The 26,235-nt window shown below is 33.6% G+C and overlaps 1 protein-coding gene across 1 annotated transcript in view; it reads left to right on the top strand.

The window, feature by feature from the left end:
• LOC129739041 (irregular chiasm C-roughest protein-like) overlaps positions 1-26,235 on the top strand; it is a 557,100-nt gene that overhangs the window by 96,195 nt on the left and 434,670 nt on the right. The gene's annotated exons all lie outside the window — the stretch shown is intronic.

Here is a 26,235-nt window from a genome sequence, read left to right as displayed (position 1 = left end):
TAATATGATTATCTGGCTTCCAAAAAAAACCTTCTGCACAATTTTCCATTGGTTCCTGCTCGCAGTAGCGAGGAGCGTAAATAATTTACATAAGCCGATTGGAATAAGTTTCAACTGAGGCTAATCTTTTAATGGATAAAATTTGAATTCCGGCAGTTCCGTATCGGCAAAGGCAGGATTGAATGAAATGAGAGGGTAGAGTAAAAAAAAAGGAAATAAGCGTACGACAGCCAGCCACGATGATGACGACGGTGCCTGGAACTCAACGACGACGACGACGGTGTGCATAAATACATACATATGCATATTATTGCTGCCTCATCTATGATGGCCTACAAAGTTGCTGCTGGCGACTGCCATTCAACCGGAAACCAGCTCCGGAAAAGCGGAAACGACGGACTGAGTGAAAGCAACAAACTGAGGGCGTGAAATTTAACGTATGATATGCGAAGAGCAAGAATATTTCAGAGTCTCATGATGAAAATGAGCTCACTGGATTAGCTTTCGATATAATTGATGACTTTTGAAAAAAAAAAAAAATGTTGAAGAATATGTTTGGCACTATTAGATCTATAAGATGGTTTAAAAAAAAATGCTTGTGAATTAAAAAAAACGAACACACACATTTCTTAGTGAAACTTTATGTTTCTTCGAAGAGATCTAATTTACTTAACTCTAAGGTAGGGTTGCCATACGTACTCTATTTCGGTCGAGAAATGAGCGGACTCTTTTTTTGTGAAATTATACCAAATTTACTCTTTTTTGTTGAAAGACATTTGATCTGAAAAACCAACGTACTTCTTCCATTTTATGAGGTTGTTTCACATCTTACGCTAAAACTACGAAAGGAATACGACTTACAACAAATCACTTTAACATCTTGCTTTCATTAAAATGTATTTTGAGCCGTAATATAGTCAGCGCGATAAGCGCCTTTGAATATGCAAACAGTAATCAATATGTACACAATTTAGGTAATACGCTTAAATGCGCACACATCTCTAATACTTTCTTTTCAGGTTTTATTTTTGACTGTATCTCAGCATTATGGCTTGAAGTAAAAAAGCCATAAGTAAGTCAATAAAAAAAGCTCTTTTTGAAATGGATTGGTTTATAATGTTTTTTTGTGGTTTGTCAACATCTAAATACTGCTATCTCTTCGAATAACCCAACTTTTGGATAATTTCAACAAATTAACAGAATTGGATTGAGTGGAAATATTTTGGATTCCAATTACAGTAGAACCCCGCTTATTCGAGGTAGTAGGGACCTCTTCAGATAATACGAAATATGTACATCCTTTTCCTTCTGTTTTGCACACCCTCCCGGAGCGAAACTTGATAATTAATCCGATAACTCGAGTTATATCGTTTCTCATGAATTTTTGGGTAAATAATTTCAATGTACTTTTTTAGGTGTACATCTTTCAAGTTTATGATGGCTAGCATTTCACAAATGCTAAAACCACCAGACCACAGAAAGAGTGCTATGTGTGCCGTGATCGAGATTCGATCCCATGAACTCTGGCTAAGAAGATATGAAAGCTATCCTCTAGGCCACGGTCGACGGCATGGCTCAATGGGAAAAGTTTTGTAATCTGCGCAAGAACAAGATGTAAAAACTATAACCATAAATGGCGCTTCTGGAGACAGGAATAGGGGTTCTTGTAGTGATTTTAATTTCGAACAAATTTTAAAAAAATCTTCCCTCGAATATAAAGCAGCAATGAATTTCTTACCCCTGAAACTATGCATCACATATGGCATGTGCCCTTGAACTTGCAAGGTTTTTATAGAAAACTAGCTGACCCGGTAAACTTCGTTTTACCTTCTAAAGCAGGGATGAGCAACCCGCGGCCCGCGGGCCGTATGCGGCCCTCGAGACATGTTTGTGCGGCCCGCGAAGCTTATCTCAAATTAAATTCACATTCACGATTTTTTTCTACGAAATATTAATTATCATAAAATAGCAGTCCCTTCAAAACCAAAAAAATGATATACCAATAACTTGATATGCCCGTCACTTTTTTGCATTTGCATTTGTCCCATAATTATCCAGATTGTTGACTTTTTTGTAGGGTTTAAGCTTTTCATTGAGTTCTTTTAAAGGCAAAGATGCAATATTATTTATTGAAAAAACGTTATATTCAGTTAGTTATGTCGTTTTTTTTTTCATTATAAGCTGAGCTAAAATTGTATGATGAAGTGAAATATTTTTGTTCTTGATTAATGCTGGAAATAAGTAACGTTTTATAATAAAGACTGGGTGAACGATTATACATTTCTTATCAACATGACTCACCGAAATTACGATTTCTAGTCAAAAACATCAACTGTGATTAAACCGAAAAAAATATTAACGATTACATTGGAGAACAGCATATTTGGTGCCTTAGTTATAATAACTGATTTTGAAAGATTTTGGCATCCGGAATTCAAAATATTTTACAGTTTTCGTCCATCACTTCTTGTTTCGGTGATATGGCGGGTGGATTTTTTAAATTGATCAGTTTTGGGTACACTCGATCTTTCATAACTGATAAACTAATAAACCTACAAAATCCGAAAGCTGATTTTTAATCAATTTACTACTTTTCATTTATTCAAGGACTCAGATATTGCCAAGATATTCTTGTATCAGCTATACAACGCTTTCAAAGAATTGAACTCTACAATATATATAAATTCCAAAAAATAAGATTGCAACTTCTGTTGACATCGTTAAAGATAGTTATTGAATATTGGATGTTAAAGATTTTAACTCATTTAACAACTTCATTGAAGACTGTGAAATGATTTGACTTTCGGGTTAAAAAATATCAAAAGTTCAATTTAGTTTAAATTTTCTTTTAAATTTCGTCGAAATTGCCGTTTTTTGCAAGTACGAGAAATAAACTTCCATAACTATTTTCTAAGAATTCAAAATAATTTGCGGTCTTCGGAAAAGTTGAGCATTGAGTCAATAAGTAATTGTATTTCACATTGTTGTCAAAAAAGTACTACACAAATTGAATAACTAATATTTAACCTATTTTTAAACGTTATCTCGAAAACTCGAGCTTACAAAAAAAACTAATTAAATATTAGGATTCAGCGTCTCTGAATAAGTCAAGATCAGTTCTGAGATTCCTTGCACTGAAATGAAATGTGGATTTCGTTTTTTCCTTGTTATGTACGATGCGATGTTTAGAAATTTCTTTGGCAAATCATGCCAAACATTGATTTAATTGGGTGATTTTTTTTTATAATAAGAAATCCACATTTCCAAAGTCATAAGATTTTCATGATTCAATCATAGAAAGCTTATCAAAGGGGAATATAAATTAAATTGATAAAATTTATGAAATCTGTAAGAATTTTCCAGAATCAAAAATGTGAACTGTAACTTTGACAGATCTGGTTTGAAATTATGAATTTTTCATGATTTTTAAACTTTGCTTAACATTTCAATGCAATGATTTCATACGAAACTTCAAGTTGAAAGAAACACCGTTTCTAGAAACAAATTTCAGGCTCCACGACTAAATTGAAATAAATTGTGAAAAAACTTTTCTAAAATGGGCACAGAAAAAAAGCTCCATGAAATTTTTGAATGGGAGTGATGATAAAAATACCATTGCATCGGTTCGAACAAAAAAAAGGATTTTCCCAGAAAACAGTTCAAATCTTTTCTCGAACCATATAAAAACTTTCAAAATATTTCGTTATTTCGAAATAAAAGAGAAACAAATGATTTTTTTGTAATAAATAATATTAGATGGAGTGATGAGCTTATTCAAATTCAGCTGGTTTATTCACTCTTAATTTAAAAAAAAATAGTAATGCAAATAAATGAATTCGTTTTAATGATCCATTTCCAGTTTTGTTTTTGCCAAATATATGACGTTATCAAAAAATTACGAAACTATTATTACCTTAATTTAATTTTAATGCTGCCCGCCGGAAAAATTTCAAATTAGAAGTGGCCCGTTGCTTCAAAAGGTTGCTCACCCCTGTTCTAAAGTATAAATCGTAATAAATGTTTCATTTCATCTACACGTCCTTAACTGCATCGTGCTTGCGAATAGATTCTTATGGAAATCGTAACAAATAAAGTTGAATTTGTATTGGGACCACCTTCCATAAAAGTGAGATACTTGAAACTATTATACAAACCATCTCTGACCCGAAAAACCCTCGGATACCAAATTTCACTTCATTCCGACCGACCATTCGTACGTGATGGTGTTACAAAGAAAACGTCTCCATTTTTATATATAAGATACCTATACATTTTTTTTCAATTCATTAATTTTATTTTTCATGACCGAAATGTATCATCATTTTATAACTGTTTTTTTTTTTGTTTATTTCCTTATCCATACTACAGTACATGGTGTAAAATGTATTCAAGAAGCAAATAAACATAAAAATAAAAATAGTAGATCATTTCTAAATATTGACTTCTGGTCAAGTTTTTGAGTGAATCATCATTTTGTTTTCATTCAATGATATCTTTATTTCATTATATTAAAATTAAAATTGAATTAGTGTCGTGCTATTTTGCATTTAACCTACACAGTAAACGAAAATTACCGAGTTCGGTAATTTTTTTACCGAAATCCTAACATTTGTAAATCGTTAAACTGTTCGGTAATTTTTTCGGTAAAAAATAAACGAACATCGGTAAAACGGTTCTTCATTTACCGATGTTCGTTTATTTTTTACCGAACAGTTTAACGATTTACACATGTTAGAATTTCGGAAAAAAAATTACCGAACTCGGTAATTTTCGTTTACTGTGTAGGGTTACCAAATCCCGCTGTGCTTAAAAGAGTAAATTTATACAACTTTTGCAAAAGAGTAAGACAAACTTCATGAAAAAAACAAAAGATGTAATTTAAAGTCATTCAAATACTGCCAATTTTCTGGAAGCAGTAGAAATTACTAAGCATTCGAGATTGCCTGGTAATATCTGTGCTTCTTCGATTTACCAAATAACAAAAAAGAAAATGCTCAGTCCGGCCTGGTTGACCAAATATCGAAGGAAAAAACACAGATTTTTCCTAAATCTACAAAACATTCAAACAAAAGCTACATTATTGAAAATAATGTTTGATTTTTTGAGCTTATTTCATCGAAACACACGTGCAAACATTTATTGGAAATGTAAAATTTTAATTGTACACCGCTGATGTTACTTAATGAAAATAATTTTTCTGTTGTTCATTTTTCACTTTCCTTTGGATTTTCATAAGAAAAGCCTGAATTTTGGCCAGATTTGCCCGGAATGTGCCAGGTTTTTGGTAAAAAATGCTCGGATTTGCCCGACCCGACTTCGCTCAGAAAATTAATGGAAAGCTTAGGTAACGTACATGATAAATATAAATTGTCTCTTAAAATATTATTCAAATAATGAAAAGAGAAACGTCAGAGGCTAAATATTCTTATTTGGATTTTTCAAAGGAAAAGTAGGAAAAGAAGTTAGTTGATGTTGTGCTGAAAAATCCCACAAAACACGATAAAATACTTGAATTCAAAAAGAGCAAACAATATGTTAGATTTGTACTCTGCAAAGCATTTGAGTAAATTGGTTCTTTGGTCTTTGATAACTGGAGGTTTATTGAATACTCAAAGGCGCTTATTGCGTTAACACAGAAATTTTTTTTGACTATTTCGTGTCACTGTAAACTGCAACCTTTAAAATAAATCACCTGTAAGTAACAAAACCTGTAATTTTAAATTGTTTTCCTTGAAAGTTAACGAAGATTTATTTATCATTACAGCAAATGTCCTGTAAAAAAGTTGTACACTAAACTTTAAATGTCACGTAATCATGTTTTCGACCTGTAAAATTACGGTAAATGTCCTGCTCCTTCTTGTTACAAGACATTTGCGTAATTATACAGGAAATAATTTTTACTGTGTACTGTAAATTATGATTCAAAGATACCTTGATAAATATGGGATATTTATGTGAGGTATTGTTTTTTTGTAAGTTGTATTTCCTTCGTATTTCTTGTATAAGATGTGGAAAACATACTTCCTAAACTGAAACAAACATAATCGTTTTTCTGATTAAATGGCTCTCATAAAAAAGATTACGTTTCTTAAAAACTCTCAAAAAGAAGAGTAGGTACGTCTTTTTCACGATCGAAGAAGAGTACATGTACTCTTAAAAGAGTACTTATGGTATCCCTAATTTAACCCTGCTGATTCCCCATTTGACGGTATATTATTATAATGTTAATATATAGTCGACATTCAGGCGTTTTCTCTACTTAATGAATCTGCAAAATATTTAAAAAAGAACAGGTATTGAAAGCAAACCTGGATGAAATTTCTGCTGCTCAATTTTCAGGATACATGTAGATAAAAACGATTGCGGTTACTTTTTTAGCTAAGTTGAGCAGAAAGCAAATTTGAAAATATCAAAATATCATTACACAGTTCTTGATTTTTTTTTCTTCAAGTTTTCCTGATAAAATTCCATCTTTTTTCAACTAAAGTTCTGATACGCTCAGCTCCACGAATGCCAACACCCTGCTTATTTCCAGCAGCTTAACCAAACACATTCTCAATTACGCCGTAATTTTGTGTCGTTTGTTTTTGCAATTAATATTGATTAATTATCTCACCGGATGAAATGCGGGCGCGCTTCTTTCAGTAGCCGTACCAGAGTGTTCATATATGCGTTCGTTTTTCAGTGGTTTTACATGGGGCGAGCAAATATTTGGACTCTTTCACGCGCTTACACCGGAAAATGTCGACGGTAAAAAAGGCTGCTAGCCTATTGGAGCGAAATTTGTCGAATTACAAACCGGATGGCGAAGTTCCCTCTACCAAAATGATCAGAATCCGGAACGAAAGGTTGGGTGGTTGGGAAAAGAATTCAAACAGTCTTCCTCTTCAGCAGCTATCCAGTCAGGTGAGTGGGTTGGTATAACAATTGGAACGTGAGCACAGCACACCGAACTCAATCATGCATTAATGATGACGGAAATCAAGGTGAGGTCAAAAGCTGGGAAATGAGTAATGATCAACTATCACGGAAAAGAGTCGATATGCGCTTTCCAGTTCACTCGTTCACTCACTGCTGCTGTTGCTTTTTGTACTTATGTACACATCCCTCTAGAAGGTAGTAGTTTGCAGGGTGAATAATATTCATGATGGCGTAACATATTTCATCCCGGGCTATACAGCTTATGTGTGGGTATAAAAATGAGCAGGTATCGTTAGGATAAGTGCTTTTGCAAATCGCTCAAAAGGTGTGCGCTTACAGCTAGCTCGAGAGCACTTTTAACTTTGTTTGTTGACGAACTTTTCGTCAAATAGAGGCAGCTGTCGAGGTAGCAGCTTTCAACGCAAAAATCTGACACATGACATATACCTAATATTGCGTATAAAATATTGTTTCCTCTAATTAATTACTGCAAACGTGTAACGGATATTTAAAAACTAAATTTGAAGAGAAAACTCGAACGAAAATATTAGTTGACATGAAGTATAAGAATTTGTGAAGGCACAACCATTTTTTCTTGTTTAAATTCAGATCATGTTCCCATGATTTTCTTATGAGCTCGCCAGAATTAGTGCGTGAAACTTGATTCGATTGTTCGAATTCGATTGTTAATAGACTTTTTTTTTTATTTCTTTGGATTTTCATAAGAAATGCCTGGATTTTGCAAAGATTTTCCCGGATATGGCCCGGCTTTTGAATGCAAAATATTAAAATCCAATGCCCGGATTGTGCCAGGTTTATGGGTAAAAATGCTCGGATTGGCCCGACCCGAATACGCTTAGAAAAATTTATGGAAAGCTATGACCTATATGATAATTATGAATTGTCTCTAAAAATATTAGGGAAGAATGGGGATACTTGAACCCCTTCTCTTATTTTCATCATATCTTTTTGTGAAGGTTTTGCAACTCGCCGTCTTTTGAATTTTCAGACAGCGTGTAATTTCAAGTTTATATGCTCCAAAAGTTAGAACGATACATGAACTCGTAAATGAACTAGAAGCATTTTCGTAAGACTAATTTTTTTTATATTTTTAAAGTTACAGGAGACTTGATACTTTACTTGAGGAAACTTGATCCTTAATTCAGGGAGCTCTGACACTAGGCAAAAATCTAATAAAATCTCAAGATAAAAGGTCCGTTGACAATTTTTTACTGTTTTAGTTCTCATTTCACAGTTTGTAAATATCAGACAAAGATAATTCTAAAAGTTTGTCTGATATCCAACAATCATTGCATACTTGAAGGCGCAATTTTCAAGTTTTAAGATAATTACAGTATTTTTAGTCCTTTTTATCACATAATTACTGGATGAACATTAGTAATTGGACAAATATTAAAGATTTCATGATAACCAATGATCACAATCCATTCAGAAGATAAATATGTCTTTTTGGACTACAGGGATGTTATACCTACAACATTTATTTTAGAAAACTTCTATTTAAAACAAATCACAGTTTACTATTTCTTTGGAAATATGGCATTATGAAGTTCATATTATACTCTAATGATTGATATATTGGAATAAATATTTTTATTTAAATTTTGTCGTGTGAGAAACTTTTTAAAGCAATAAAAAAGATCTTAAAATCACATTTTGTTAAATTTGTCGAACAAAGTTCAATAACTCGAAAAATAAAATAAATAAAATTTGTTGAGATAACAGCATTGTTGTTTTGTTCTATTCGGCACATTTTTCTTGAACATTTGATATTTGTAGGACATTCCTGTTTCGAGATGCAGGAATCAAGTATCCCCAGGGATCAAGTATCCTCATTCTCCTCTATTCAAAAAATGAAAAGGGAAAAATCGGAGGCTGAATATTCCTATTTGGATTATTCAAAGGAAAAGTAGGAAAAGTAAAATAAAATACTTGAATTCAGAAAGAGATTTAAGCGCATATTTTTCCTTTGAACAAACAATATATTAGATTTGTACGCTACGAAGCATTTGAGTCTATTGGGTTTGTGCTCTTTGATAATTGTTCGGGGGTTTATTGCATACTCAAAGGCGCTTTTATTTTGTTGAAACTTTAGCCATATCTTTCTCCCTCTCGCGTATGCCGTTTTTTAAGCTTCCATTGACGAACCTTAGGGGAGAATGAGGATACTTGATCCCTGGGGATACTTGATTCCTTAGCTATATCTCCAAACTGGAATGTCTTACAAAGATCAAATGTTCTAGACAAATGTGCCAAAATGAGCAAAATAAAAATGCTTGTAGTTTAAAAAATTTTAACAAAATAATTGTTTGAGTAATTGAACTTTGTTTGAAAAATTTCACAAAATGTAACTTGAAGATCTTTTTTCATCACTTTAAAATGTTCCTTACATGTGAAAATTATGAAAAAAATATTTGTTCCAATGTATCAATCGTTCGAGCGTAAAATGAACTTCATAATGCCATATTTTCAAAGCAATGGAAAACTCTCAACTTTTTTCAGAAAAAGTTTTCTAAAATGTTGATTATGGGTACAACTGATCCCCTAGAGTTGGTTACAATTGATCCCCCTTCCAAACGGCATATTCTTCTTCTGAATTGATCGTTATGATTGCTGATTACGAAATTACTAATATTTATCCAAAAACTAATATTTATCAAACAATTGTCTGAAGAAAAGAGCAAAAATAATAAATTTTCTCTTAATTATAAAAACTAGCGCCTTTAAGTATGCAATGTAATTAGCGTTGAGACAAAGTTATAGAATTTTCTTCTTATGTCTGCTATAAATTGTGAAATGAGAACCAACATGACCAAAATAGTCAATTAACATTCTATCTTGGGGTTTTGTTTGATTTTTATACAAGGATTAGGGCTTCCTGAATAAAAGATCAAGTCTCCTTCAATAGGGGATCAAGTCTCCCCTAACTTCAGAAAAATCGCAAGTTTTTTACTCCCACGAAAATGCTTCTAGTTCATCAACGGGTTTAAGTATCGTTCTTATTTTTGGAGCATAGAAACTTGAAGTTACAAGCTGTCAGAAAATGTCAAAGACGGCGAGTTGCTAAATTTTTCCAAAAAGATATGGTGAAAATAAGAAAAGGGGATCAAGTATCCCCACTCTCCCCTACAACCTTTCTTGTCACTTAGAATACAATTTATTTGACGAGTTTGTTTTTTCGGATAAATAATTTTAAATGCAGAAAAAATGTCCTCTAGATTCCTTGAAAATAACTTATTTAAATCATTTATAAAGGTACAAAATAAACAATTTAACGTTGTAAACTCCATGTTTTTAAAGCAGTTAAATCTGCCTGATTCTAATGCAACCAAAAAATGAACCGAACTCATCCGAACAAGAATAATACAGGTGTTTGAAAACAGCTATTTTTTTCTTAGTTTCTCCAATCTATCTCACTTCAGTCTGAATATTTTAATTAAGTGTGTTCTACAAAACTGTTTGACTTTGAGTGGCTCAAAATTCTTCCAAACATACTTTGCTTGAATAAGCTCGGCCTGAAAAGATATATCGTCAAATAACTGAAAACTTTGAATAAAAATATTTTTTTTATTTTAAACCCTCCTAACTTTTTAGGTTAGCTTCCACTTTATTGAGATCTTCAACAAAATTGCAACATTTTTCACCATCATAAAACTTGCCAAAAGCATGATTGCTCTAAAATGAAAATTACAAAAAAAAATCTATATCACTGATAGAATCATTTTTATCAAAAGCTCATTTCAAAGTGCTCTAAATGTAGGTAAAATGTCCAGAAGAAACGTTTTGGCGTAAACAATTTTGATCACCTTTTAACATCGTTTTCCTCTGTGTGGCATCGACCGGCGCACACTTTTTTCAGTCATGATATTGATCATTATTCTCTCTTATACATCGGAAAATCTGTATTTTGGGTAGCTGCATCCTCACTCTTCAATATCCGTTTCATTTTGGTCAACATAGTGATTTTTTTTTTTCAATAAAAACATCTTAAGATTGTGAAAATTAATCGAAAGATAGAAAGTAAGAGGAAATAAAAGATGGTGAAAATGAGCGGGTAGAATTTCTTTACTAAAAGCATTACATTCTCGTCACATATCAAATTTTGGCTCGGCACGGGCCAACTAGGGAAGAAGCACTTGTTATTGAACAGGTACCATATATTGAACACTAAATGTTTAAAATGTTTACGTGTTCGATGATTAGGACACTGCTTGTTCAATATGAGAATCATGGTGCTCAATAATTGTGGCCAAAACCATTTACCAAGAAAAAAGGCTTGAATGATGGTTTTAAAACGAATTTGAAACAAGCTTAAGCTACACTATCGAAATTTCACCCAAAACACGATCGTTTTTTTATTGGTCACAAATTTGCTGAATTCCAAAGATGGAGTTCAATATATAGCATTCTTCCCCTATTATGTAGCGGTTGTATCTTCCACCGCCAGGGAATCCAAAAATCGTTATCCTCCGATACAACTTGCTGTTAAAAACACCCATGAAAGATTTTCTTCCTAAAGAACCCTGTACTAGCACTAACGTTAAGAATAGCTTCTCGCTCACGAACAAGAGAAAATTGCTGAAATAAAAATCAGGATACACCAAAGTAACGGAAATATCTGTCAAAGTGAGGACCGTTTTTTTTTGGTCGTCGCTCCACATAATGACCTCCTTCAGTGTTATCTTATGCTGTTCATTACCACCTATTTTCCTCATATTCACAAAAATCAGGGAAAATCGGCTAGTTTTAAAATATCAGGGAAAACTATGGCTCATCAGGTTATCAGGCTGAGTTTCTAAAAATCAGGATCATTGGCATCTCCGGTTGTGCGTGTTTTTTTTGTAATTGATCGGTGGCAGAAAGCCTATGACAAATATCTCTCGTCCTACAGAACACTGGTTAAGATGTCGGATTGGCAAGACGATATAAGAAAGGTGCTGTGAGCTCGATTCTCACTTCCCAACGGATCAGTGTGTGTGTTTTTTTTTCATTTTCTTTTGGGATGAATTATCCAGTAGGAAGAAAATTCCAGAAAATGTTTTCTTGTTTCGCTTAAATGTAGTGGTCATTAGACCGCTGCAAGCTTTGTATGGAAATTTCAAATTCTTAAATTTTTACACCTCCCATAACTTTTTTTTGGTTGTTTTTGCTAGCAGAAATAGCAATAAAAATTTTGGAAGCGATCCATCCAGTCCTGAATGAGCGGAACGAGTTTTAGTTTTGTATGGAAATTTGTATGGGAGAACATAATTTTTCATTCAAAAATCTCCAGAGATGTTTTGAAAGTTCCAAAAAATATAACTTTGAATGAAAAATGATTCTTGATTCTTGCAGTATATTTCATGTGGACAAAGCACAAACCTAAATTGTACCCCAGAAAAGATATTCAATGTTTTATAAAATTTATGTTTTCAAAATTCATTTTTTTTTAATTATATCGGTTTTGAATGCTTGTTTGAAAGCTGTGGATGGATATAAAAAATCTTTAAAAAAAACTGATATGCAATGCCATAAAATTTATTAATTAATATAGTCTTTGCCAAAACATTTCATACAATTATAAACAGCTCTAGCAAGCAAAGTCTACCATTTTTGAATGCTTTTCTATGGATTCTAATTTTTTTTATTTTGAAATGGTTAAAACTTTTTTCATGAAATTCTTAGCTGCTTGTCATGCAAGCAAATATTCTTAGCTTAAGAATAGTAAAATAAAAAAATAATAATAATAATAATAATATAAATCTTGAAGTTCAATACCGCCTTTTGCTAAAAGAATATTTCTTAACTTCGTTGAATTTTTTTCTCCACTAACAGCAACGATTACTTCAAAATTCCTACGCCAGCGTAACCATTCTTTTTTTACTTTCGTATCAGAAAGATGATTAAACTTAAATGGTGAAATATTCCAACTTTCCATTCTTTGAATTGAATCGAAAACAAAAGAAAATCATTGAAGGTTCCATAATGAAGTTCATGTTCCACTAGGTGACTCATCAATAATAATATATTGAGAACATTACCTTGGATACGGGTTGTTGGTGAAAAATAATATACGTTGGTAACCGTTGGTTGGATATGTCTTCCACCAAAGTTGGATTGTTGGACCAGGTTTCTCTTTGCGAATCACGAATCACAGATCACGTTGTGAACTGGAGCGGTTCCGGTTTCTGCGTTATGCAGCGGCTTGTGCCTCGGTTTCTGCGAATTGCAGCGGCTGATGCCTAGGTTTCTGCAAAAAGCAGCGGCTTGTGCCTAGTTTCTGCTAAAAGCAGCGGCTGTTGCCTGATAAAAAAAAAATCGAAATTCGAACTAAGTTTTCTTCCTTTCAATAATTTGAATTGGTTCCTACCTTTGAAGAACTCCTTCCAGAATTTCACCTTCGTCGCCAGATGTGAGAACCGAGGAATAACAACTGCTGGGTTCGCCCTCGAAAGGGTGGTCTAACGGGTTAAATCCCAGCACTCTGATTGCGAAGTTGAGAGCCCTTTCGTAATTCAATGATGTCCTTAGCCATTCTGGTTGGATCGCCCGGGCGGTGTTTTCCAGGGTGGCGTCTGCCCCGGCGCCCGATCAGAAGGGAAAAACTAAATTATATCAAGATGAGATATTTTGATACTTTTTTTCCTATCTAAATGATTTATTTTTCAGTAGGGGAGAATGAGGATACTTGATTCCTTAGCTATATCTCGAAACTGGAATGTCTTACAAAGATCAAATGTTCTAGAAAAATGTGCCAAAATGAGCAAAATAACATTGCTTGTAGTTTAAAATTTTTCAACAAAAAAATTGTTTGAGTAATTGAACTTTGTTTGAAAAATTTCACAAAATGTAACTTGAAGATCTTTTTTCATCGCTTTAAAATGTTCCTTACATTGGAAAATCATGAAAAAAATATTTGTTCCAATATATCAATCGTTCGAGCGTAAAATGAACTTCATAATGCCATATTTTCAAAGTAATGGAAAACTCTCAACTTTTTTCAGAAAAAGTTTTCTAAAATGTTGATTATGGGTACAATTGATCCCCTAGAGTTGGGTACAATTGATCCCCCCTTCCAAACGGCGTATTCTTCTTCTGAATTGATCGATATGATTGCTGATTACGAAATTACTTATATTTATCCAAAACTAATATTTATCAAACAATTGTCTGAAGAAAAGAGCAAAAAAAATTAATTTTCTCTTAATTATAAAAAATAGCGCCTTTAAGTATACAACTTAGCGTTGAGACAAAGTTATAGAATTTTCTTCTTATGTCTGCTATAAATTGTGAAATGAGAACAAACATGACCAAAATAGTCAATTAACATTCTATCTTGGGGTTTTGTTTGATTTTTATACATGGACTAGCTGACCCGGTAAACTTCGTTTTACCTTTTTATGTAATCGTAATGAATGTTTGATTTCATCTACACTTCACTTAACTTCATCGTGCTCGCGAATCGATTCTTATGGAAATCGTAACAAATAAAGTTGAATTTGTATTGGGACCCCCCTTTCATAAAAAGTGAGATTCTTGAAACTATTATACAAACCATCTCTGACCCAAAAAACCCTCGGATACCAAATTTCACTTCATTCCGACCGACCATTCATACGTGATGTTATCACAAAGAAAATGCCTCCATTTTTATATATAAGATGTGAAGAGATAATTTTGTATGGGGACCCCCCTTTCATAAAAAGTGAGATTCTTGAAAGTATTATACAAACCATCTCTGACCAAAAAAACCCTCGGATACCAAATTTCACTTCATTCCGACCGACCATTCATACGTGATGTTATCACAAAGAAAATGCCTCCATTTTTATATATAAGAAGATGTGAAGAAGAGATAACTTTGTATGGGGACCCCCCTTTCATAAAAAGTGAGATTCTTGAAACTATTATACAAACCATCTCTGACCCAAAAAACCCTCGGATACCAAATTTCACTTCATTCCGACCGACCATTCATACGTGATGTTATCACAAAGAAAATGCCTCCATTTTTATATATAAGATTAGGGCTTCCTGAATAAAAGATCAAGTCTCCTTAAAAAGGGATCAAGTCTCCCATAACTTCAGAAAAATCGCAATTTTTTTACTCCCACGAAAATGCTTCTAGTTCATCAACGGGTTCAAGTATCGTTCTAATTTTTGGAGCATAGAAACTTGAAGTTACAAGCTGTCAGAAAATGTCAAAGTCGTCGAGTTGCTAAATTTTTCCAAAAAGATATGGTGAAAATAAGAAAAGGGGATCAAGTATCCCCACTCTCCCCTACTCGTAGAATGTTAAAATATCTCAAATTATATCAAAAAATCTATGCGATTATAGCTAAATTATATTAATTTGAAATACTCTCCTTTCAAGATGATATCTCATTCAGATAGCAGAGTTTGATATTGGACAGAACAAAACCTATCAAAATTATAACTTATCAAGATATGAATGCATCGAGAAAATTTTCTAGTGGAAGGTCAATAAACCTCATTATTTGATAAAACCATGCCCCATTTTTGGTTTCCCAAAAATTTGATTCAGTTTTATGAACCTGTTGAGCGAAACTCGTTAATGTAAGGTTTGAGCCGTTGACTTCGATGTCCGTGTTTCAGAAAAAGTTGTACGTATATCAAAATAAGATATAATCATTTTATTTTAGGACAATCCGAAAAAAAAATCTTGATAATTGAATATGGGTTCAACCCCGTTCTAGTTTGTCAATCAGAATAAGATATAATTCAGAATAGAGAAACTTAAAATCGAAAATTCGGAGTACTTAATTATAACTGAATCAGATGTAAATATCTTGGTGAGATACGTTTGAGTTATCATTTTGATATGCTCTCCTGACCGGTATGTCAGTAAACCACATTATATGCTAAACACATGCTCCATTTTTGGTTTCCCTGAATTTGAATTCAATGTTATGGATCTGTTGAACGAAACTCATTAATGCACGGTTTGGGTTATTGACTTCGATGTCCGTGTTTCATAAAAAAGTTGCACGTATATCAAAATACGATATAATCATTTTATTTTAGGACAATCCGAAAAAAATCATTATCATTGAAAATGAGCTCAAGATATAATTCAGATTGGAGAAACTTAAAATCGAGAATTTAGAGTACTTAATTATAACTGAATCAGATTGAAATATCTTGGTGTGATACGTTTGAGTTATCATTTTGATATGCTCTCCTGAAGATATGTCTTTTGGCATTGAAAAACAATAAATTCAATTGACATAAATGCTGTTGTCTAGCAAAGTAGACATGCAACTATAGGCAGAATCAAAGTGTGTGTATATATTGGAGGTGTTACCGTAAATCAAATACCCGATTCAGACATTTTGGCCATTTTTCCTAAGCAACTGTGGAACTCATGGAGTTTGTTTACCAACAAACCACAGAAAAGCTGGGCAAATAATGTTATGTTGGGCGAGATGGGCTTATTGGCCCCAGCCAACAAACAAGCAAAGAAAAAAAAATGTTATGTTTGTAAACAAACTAATTCACTCCTCACTCCTCGCCTACTTTCTGTGAAAGTCGGAGAACCTCGTGTTTCTAAAAACCTTGGGCAGAAGGTTGAAATCGCTGCATCAAATTATTGTGAGCAGAGGTGCAAATGAACGTTCAGCGCAAACGTCGTCGAGAAAAAGTCGCAAGCTGATTATTTCTTGAAAAGGTTAAGATCAGCTACGACGCCTAACTTGTGGTTGGAAAAAATGATCGCATCGCAACGACGCTGTGGCACGATTGGTTCAAATGACTGCATCTCTTAAGTTCATTCCGATGCTTTGCGAACAGTTCGCCTACTGATTTTAAGGCGACGTCAACCGAAGGATCCGTTCGTTTGAATTCATCGGGGATAAGTTCAAACAACCTTATCGAGATAGGGTCGTTTGAACGTTCAATTGAATGTTCACTTTTGAACGTTCAATTGAATGTTCGTCTGATGCGTTCGGCAGCCTAAGGCAAGACGCCGAGCCGTGTTTGGATGGGATGGATTATTGGTATGGTGCATTGCTTGCGTGTGATGTTCGGTCGTCGCTCGACGATAGAGGGTGTCGGGTGTCTTGTAGCGCGCGGACGACTTGGTAAAGAGAATGAGGCGCAGCTACAGTTTCATTTAACGGTGCAATTTTACTGAATAAAATGCAAACCGCCCAACTACGGTTGGGCTTGTAAGGCTTGTAAGAGATTTTTTATTCTTTTTCATTCCATGTTAGGTTCAGAACTGAAGCAAACCGTCAAGACCCGCGAAATTTAATTCAAATTTTCAGATATCAGATTCAGATTTCAGATTTTAGATTTAGATTCCAGATTCAGATTTCAGATTCAGATTTCAGATTCAGATTTCAGATTCAGATTTCAGATTCAGATTTCAGATTCAGATTTCAGATTCAGATTTCAGATTCAGATTTCAGATTCAGATTTCAGATTCAGATTTCAGATTCAGATTTCAGATTCAGATTTCAGATTCAGATTTCAGATTCAGATTTCAGATTCAGATTTCAGATTCAGATTTCAGATTCAGATTTCAGATTCAGATTTCAGATTCAGATTTCAGATTTTAGATTTAGATTCCAGATTCAGATTTCAGATTCAGATTTCAGATTCAGATTTCAGATTCAGATTTCAGATTCAGATTTCAGATTCAGATTTCAGATTCAGATTTCAGATTCAGATTTCAGATTCAGATTTTAGATTCAGATTTCAGATTCAGATTTCAGATTTTAGATTTAGATTCCAGATTCAGATTTCAGATTCAGATTTCAGATTCAGATTTCAGATTCAGATTTCAGATTCAGATTTCAGATTCAGATTTCAGATTCAGATTTCAGATTCAGATTTCAGATTCAGATTTCAGATTCAGATTTCAGATTCAGATTTCAGATTCAGATTTCAGATTCAGATTTCAGATTCAGATTTCAGATTCAGATTTCAGATTCAGATTTCAGATTCAGATTTCAGATTCAGATTTCAGATTCAGATTTCAGATTCAGATTTCAGATTCAGATTTCAGATTCAGATTTCAGATTCAGATTTCAGATTCAGATTTCAGATTCAGATTTCAGATTCAAATTTCAGATTCAGATTTCAGATTCAGATTTCAGATTCAGATTTCAGATTCAGATTTCAGATTCAGATTTCAGATTCAGATTTCAGATTCAGATTTCAGATTCAGATTTCAGATTCAGATTTCAGATTCAGATTTCAGATTCAGATTTCAGATTCAGATTTCAGATTCAGATTTCAGATTCAGATTTCAGATTCAGATTTCAGATTCAGATTTCAGATTCAGATTTCAGATTCAGATTTCAGATTCAGATTTCAGATTCAGATTTCAGATTCAGATTTCAGATTGGAAATGGACTTCCGCTCATTATGAGTTGATGTTTTACATATATGAGTTTATGTTTAACATATATGAGTTAATGAGTTGATGATTAAATATATTGAGTCCCAAATTCATGGCGTACACCATTTGATTAAGACCCGAAATCAGAAATTTGGAATTCATTTATTGGGGTTAGAATAGAAAAAATGAAAAATTTGGTAATATTTTGTTCACCAGAACTATCACTAAATGTAATGAAATGATTAACTGTTGGTGGTAGATTTTCTAACATGATTTACTTTTCAAATGCCCATTAATTTCCATATTTTTTTCATCCCGATGGAATGAACACTTTAAATGGAAATGACGTTAGGGTTGGTGGCAAAGGGTATAACTTATACCGTATAAGTAAATTACTTGGTAGCAAATGGGTCTGCACTTATACCCCTTTGGCTCCAAACAAAAAGTAATTTTCAGTAAGCAGGATTTTTTCAACAATATCAAAACATGAGAAAATAGCGAAAAAAAATTGTGATTAAAACAGCATATGATGTTTGACAGTCGAAGATTTGTTCTAGATGGTTAACTCAATTTTTTCCATTTTGCACTTATACCCCTTTTGGCTCCAAGGGCCTCAAATATGAATCTAAAATCTTAACCCAAAATCTTAACCTTAATCCTAAAACTGAATGCTTAATATGAAACCTGAATCTGATATCTGAATCAGGATCTGAAATCTGAAATCTGAATCAAAATATGAATCTGAAATCTGAATCTGAAATCTGAATCTGAAATCTGAATCTGAAATCTGAATCTGAAATCTGAATCTGAAATCTGAATCTGAAATCTGAATCTGAAATCTGAATCTGAAATCTGAATCTGAAATCTGAATCTGAAATCTGAATCTGAAATCTGAATCTGAAATCTGAATCTGAAATCTGAATCTGAATCTGAAATCTGAATCTGAAATCTGAATCTGAAATCTGAATCTGAAATCTGAATCTGAAATCTGAATCTGAAATCTGAATCTGAAATCTGAATCTGAAATCTGAATCTGAAATCTGAATCTGAAATCTGAATCTGAAATCTGAATCTGAAATCTGAATCTGAAATCTGAATCTGAAATCTGAATCTGAAATCTGAATCTGAAATCTGAATCTGAAATCTGAATCTGAAATCTGAATCTGAAATCTGAATCTGAAATCTGAATCTGAAATCTGAATCTGAAATCTGAATCTGAAATCTGAATCTGAAATCTGAATCTGAAATCTGAATCTGAAATCTGAATCTGAAATCTGAATCTGAAATCTGAATCTGAAATCTGAATCTGAAATCTGAATCTGAAATCTGAATCTGAAATCTGAATCTGAAATCTGAATCTGAAATCTGAATCTGAAATCTGAATCTGAAATCTGAATCTGAAATCTGAATCTGAAATCTGAATCTGAAATCTGAATCTGAAATCTGAATCTGAAATCTGAATCTGAAATCTGAATCTGAAATCTGAATCTGAAATCTGAATCTGAAATCTGAATCTGAAATCTGAATCTGAAATCTGAATCTGGAATCTAAATCTAAAATCTGAAATCTGAATCTGATATCTGAAAATATGAATTAAATTTCGCGGGTCTTGACGGTTTGCTTCAGTTCTGAACCTAACATGGAATGAAAAAGAATAAACAATCTCTTACAAGCCTTACAAGCCCAACCGTAGTTGGGCGGTTTGCACCCGAATAGAAAAACATTGTGAAAAGACCATGAATTTCATTTTCACGCAACCATGAATTTTATAGTTGAAACTATGCGAATCATGGTACATAAAACCTTGAATAAACTGTCAAATTCATAGTTTTGGACAGTGAAATTTATGGTTTTAGCAAAATTTACCATGAAAAAAGGGGGTTGTTAAGCAACTTAACAATGAAAAAATCGACTTTTTCCCATACATTTGGAAACTCAAAACGATAAAGTTAACGGTTATTACAGCTTCCACTTTTTTCAAAGAAACTGTGGAGTTCATTGTTTTCCCTTGAATTTCAATCGTTCAATAATCTTGAACATCAATTTTAATTCACAATTTATCATAATTCCAGGACCGTGAAATTCCATGGTAAAAATTATTGTTTTCAGTTATTTTTTCTTCTAAATTCATATTTACTATTGAATGAAATAAACAGGTTTCATTTGTTTGCTTCAATTTTTATTCAAATTTTTCGTCTTGTTTAAAAAAAAATCATCACTTTCCAGAAGCTATAAAAAACCATCTGCACTACGGAGCTTCTAAACTGTAACATTGGCGGCTCTTGTACCGCATCTTCTGCCCGATCCTGGGACAAGGCTGGATTCCTGCACATCATGAAGTACCAGACCACAAATCCGTTTGATATCGGTTTGCCTCGGACGTCTATCTTGTCCACGTCGCAGCCATTGTATACGGCCCACATCTAAAGTTGGCCATGGGGAACTTTGAATTTCCGTCAGCTTCTAGAATAAAAAAAATTTCGGTTTAGTTAGCCTACATATAAATGAATAAATAATAAAATTATTTACCAAGATCACCGAATTTAAAGCCATCATTTTCTGTTCAGATTCCGATCAGCTTGATTTCGACTTGGTCCGGATTCACTGATTCCGACCGCGAAAATTTAAATTTAAGTTAACTTCCTCCGAGAGAAAGTGACGTTTTTAGAGCGCCAAAATTTTCATTACACGAAAAAATGTAAATGTGTAAAAAAGCAAAAAATTACCAATTTTCGCGTGGTTCGGATTATCATTCAACCATGAAGAACACTGGTACAATAAAAATCACAAGAATTTCAATGTGATACCGTACGATGTTCGTGTTTTTGAAATATTTGCAACTTTGAAATATTTTGAATTAATGATATACTTCACGGTAACTTTAAAAATCATGGTATTTTCAAAATTTAAACCGGTTGATAAATATTTTGAAATCACTATGAAGTTTACTGTTAAATTCAAAATCATTGTTACGATATATTATTACCATGGTCTTTGCTATTCGGGCATTTTATTCAGTAAAATTGCACCGTTAAATGAAACTGTAGCTGCGCCTCATTCTCTTTACCAAGTCGTCCGCGCGCTACACAGGCGGCGGCAACGCTATTCAAACCGTATGGAGCACATCTCTCAGATTTCCCCTTTTTTTCCCCTCGTTTTGACAGATTTAAGCTTTTTTCCTCAGATTTGAGCTTTCGTCTCCTATGCTCTCAAGGCAAAAAAAGCTTAAATCTGAGGAAAAAAAGCTTAAAAGCGAGATTCACGAGCACATATTTAAAAGATGTTGGTCACACGATACATAGACAAAACGTGTAACGTTGCAGCCGTTTGGCGCTACAAGACACCCGACACCCTCTATCGTCGAGCGACGACCGAACATCACACGCAAGCAATGCGCCATATCAATAATCCATCCCATCCAAACACGGCTCGGCGTCTTGCCTTAGGCTGCCGAACGCATCAGACGAACATTCAATTGAACGTTCAAAAGTGAACATTCAATTGAACGTTCAAACGACCCTATCTCGATAAGGTTGTTTGAACTTATCCCCGATGAATTCAAACGAACGGATCCTTCGGTTGACGTCGCCTTAGAATCAATAGGCGAACTGTTCGCAAAGCATCGGAATGAACTTAAGAGATGCAGTCATTTGAACCAATCGTGCCACAGCGTCGTTGCGATGCGTTCATTTGCAATCAAAAGTCGGCGTGCTATGTTCGCAAGCCGACGCTTCCGAAGATAAAGTTAGTTTGATCTGGTCGGGAAAAAGTCGAACGCTGCATGCAAAATGATGCGATGCTTTGCACCTCTGATTGTGAGTTGAAAAAAAAAAACTTTCCAGATTTATATCAATGAGAAAAAATATTTGGTTCCTAATCCTTTTAGGTAAAAAATTGTTAACACTTACCTTAAACTAGGGGAACTTTGAACAACGGGTTTATTTTGATCATCATGACATTTTCCAGATTATCACAAGTAAACAGGTTTAAGTTTGAATATTTCAAAACAATGTCAACATTTGAAACCCTATTAATTGAGTCTTAAGTAGGCTTGCTGTTAGTAAAAATATCGTTTAGAATATCTGTATCTGTAAGCCTTCGAGGCTTGGAAACAAACACCTCTGCTGATTAAATCGAAGCTTTTAGAAACAAACGGGTTACTTTATGTGAAAACTTTTTTTAAAACTTTTTTCTTTTGAATGTTTAGTTTTTAAGTGTTAATTTCACTGTCATTTTGTGACTAATTTTTTATATTCAGAAAAAAGGGACATTTTCCAAGAGTCAGCCTTAGACTTCCCCATATTTGTATGTTATACGCAGCAGGCTAAAATTGATCCTGGGCCTAGTACAAGATCTCATGCCAAATTTGGGCCAGATCGAATCACGGGAAGGGGTCGCTCAACGAGCCTGAGGTTTGTATGAGATTTTGAGACATTTTGTTCGAGAGGAACATGAAAAACCAGTTTTTCGTCAATAACTTCTGTCTCCTTCCACCGATTTCTTTCAAAAACAGGTTTTCTTGAAGCCTAAACTATGACAAATATTTCATCAGAAGGTTGCATTTCAGTAAAGTTAGGATTTAAAAGTTATCAAGCTTCAAAAATGGGCTAACTTTTTAAAGGGTGACATTCATCACTGTTTTAATGAGGCGACTAAATGTCCGAATAGGACACTCAATGTGAAATGCTTGCCGTTTCGTCAAATAATGACTGATTTTAACCATTGTTGTTGCGCTCGATTACAATTTTTAATGTTTTTCTAATATTTGAGTTTGGATAATATTCACTTAATAGTTCGGAAAAAAGTAAGGGCGAAAAAATGCTTGACATTTAAAAAAATTGCATAACCACAGGGGCTTAGGAACATGACTGGACGATTTGTGATGCCAATAAAACAGTTTTTCATCAATAACTTTGGTTCCCGCCGGCCGATTTCTTTCAAACACAACCTTTCTAAAAGCTTAAATTATGAAAAATATTTCATTCAAGACTGCATTTCGATAAAAGTTAAGATAAAAAAGTTATTAGGCTTCAAAAATGGGCTAAACTTTTTACGGTGGTGAGGTGGTGTTCATTATATATTATTACAGCGACCAAAGTTATTAATGAAAAAACTGCTTTGTCATGTTTCTTCCGAACAAAATGTCTCAAAATCCCATACAAACTTCAAGCTCGTTGAGCGACCCCTACCCGTGATTTGATCTGGCCCAAATTTGGTATGAGATCTTGTACTAAGACTTGAATCAATGCAGCGTATAACATTTCACAGGTTTTGAATTTCCCAGACAAATTTGGGGCAGTCTTTTGTATATATTTCCGCCTTTGGGGGGTGTTCATGTTTCATCTTTTCTACTCAACTCAGGATCATTTTTTATTCTCAAAAATTCTATTCAGAATGGTTGTTACTCTCAGACCCAACCGCCAACATTTTTTTTTAGATCGAAAAACACATGGACCAACGCTTTATGATGCCAATAAAATGATAAATTTTCGAAAAAATGCCCTTTAACATTTTCTCACGATTTATTTTTATTACTGTAACTTTCTTTTTTTGGGAATAAAGGTGAATCTTTTTATTGGCATCACAAATCGTCCAGTCATGTTCCTCTGCCCCTGTGGTTATGCAATTTTTTTTAAATTGTCAAGCATTTTTCCGCCCTTACTTTTTTCCGAACTATCAAGTGAATATCATCCAAACTCAATTATTAGAAAAACATTAAAAATTGCAATCGAGCGCAACAACAATGATTAAAATCAGTCATTATTTGACGAAACGGCATGCATTTCACATTGAGTGTCCTGGTCGGACATTTAGTCGCGTCATTAAAACAGTGATGAATGTCACCCTTTAAAAAGTTAGCCAATTTTTGAAGCTTTATAACTTTTTTATCTTAACTTTAATTGAAATGCAACTTTCTGTTGAAATATTTGTCATAGTTTATGCTTCAAGAAAACCCGTTTTTGAAAGAAATCGGTGGAAGGAGACAGAAGTTATTGACGAAAAACTGGTTTTTCATGTTCCTCTCGAAAAAAATGTCTCAAAATCCCATACAAACTTCAGGCTCGTTGAGCGACCCCTTCCCGTGGTCCGATCTGGCCCAAATTTGTCATGAAATCTTGTACTAGGCCCAGGATCAATTTTAGCCTGCAGCGTATAACTTTTTCAAAAGTTGGGTCATTTGGGGCAGTCTAGCAACCTGTATAGAATAAATGGTTTGGAACCCTATCAAATGGTAAAGTTTGAAGAAGAAATAAAAAGTAAATATGAAAAGTGGGAGAGCCGAGGAAATTGTATGAAGCTTAATTTTTAATTGTGTTTGAAGCATAATTTTTTCAGTTATGTTTATAAGTTTTGCCCCTAAATGTATGCAGTATCATTGTCCAGCTTTCAATTCGAAAATTCGTGAAAATAGTAAGTTGGTCCCAAAAAAAAACTTGAAAACTTGAACTTTTGAAACTTTTAGGTGTTGCGAAATAGCAACTCTGTTAAATGAGATTAAAACAAAAATAATAAAAGATTTTGTGGGGTTTTTCGATCTTATTAATTTTATCTCTTTCACTACTTCTTTGAAGAAAGCAGTAAAATAAACAAGGAAAGAACGTAAAAGGCTTTTTCTGACAAATATATTCCGTATTAATGTTAAATGTAAACAGTTTTCACCATCGAATGATATGATAGTCAGTTGAAAACCTATCTTCTGCGGTCTGACACAGTGTAGGCACATATTTGAAAACAGAAATGTATTTTGGCATCGTGAAACATCGTTTATTGCTTTTCCCAGTTAAACGTTTCCAGCTACATATGTACATAAGTATATGGCTACAGCAACGCCACGGCATCGAAGATGTTGGTAAACAAATCCAGCACAATTTAGCATACAAACAGTTGATAACGATCATGTTTCGATGTTGTTCCACCCCCGCTTCTTCGCCTGCCCCAAGCCGTATGGTTTGCAGCTCATTCATGTGCTTTCAAGGAACGAAGCTGAGCTTGTCTTGAAGATGTGATGATGTTGTAATTGGATTACTGCATGATGCATTCGATAAGCTCACGGCTATTTTGCTTGGTTTCCACACTAAGTCATCAAGCAATATGCTAATCCTTGCCTTTGATTTTTGGGAATTTCGCGTATTTCTCTATCGTTTGAAACGAATTACTTTCAACATTTCTGAGATATACAATGTTGAATTTGGTCCAAAAAAAAAACATCGCGGTCCTTATATGTTAAGGCCAAACAACAATTAAAATCGAAATATGGACTGGACAAAGATGTTGTATAAATGAAGGGCCTAATTTTTTTAACATTTCTTATGAAATTTTATTTACAAAAAAAAATAAAATTTTGCCTTCATTCAATTCCCTAGGCCCTCGCACTATTCTCTTTCAATTTTTTCCTTCAAACTTTACCATTTATTAAGGTTTCTAGCATTTTATCCTTATCTGGCTTACTCTTAGAAAACGTCCCAATTTTTAAAATATCAAAAAAATACCTAAAATACAACAAAAACTACACCAAAACTATAAATTAACTAAGAAAAAAAGTTGAATTGTCACAAAACTCGACCTGCAGCTTCTATTCGCTTTGATTTCATCAGGAAGGGTGTTTGCTTGCGAGCCTTCGAAAAAATAGATATTTCAAGATTTTGAAAAAAAAACATTTTAACTTACATTAGAAATTTAAAGAAATAAACAAAGTTTTTCCCAATGTGAAACTCAACTAGTAAATAGGGTTTTAAACGTAGAAAACGTTTTGAGATATTTTAACTTTAGACTTAGTTATTGATGATTATGTGAAAAAAATTCATGTTAATCAAAGCTACCCCGTTGATCAATGCTACCCCGTTTTACGGTATTTGGTTTTTGGAAAGAATGACAAGATAACTCGATAAAACTCGAAAATTTTCAAATCCCAGAATAATAAAGGAATTTTTTTTTAATTTTGACTTAAG

This window comes from Uranotaenia lowii, chromosome 1 (genome assembly GCF_029784155.1).
Source record: "Uranotaenia lowii strain MFRU-FL chromosome 1, ASM2978415v1, whole genome shotgun sequence".
In the NCBI taxonomy this organism is placed as follows: domain Eukaryota; kingdom Metazoa; phylum Arthropoda; class Insecta; order Diptera; family Culicidae; genus Uranotaenia; species Uranotaenia lowii.
The sequence above is the reverse complement of the archived record's forward strand: the minus strand, read 5'-3'. Positions and strand labels throughout refer to the sequence as shown.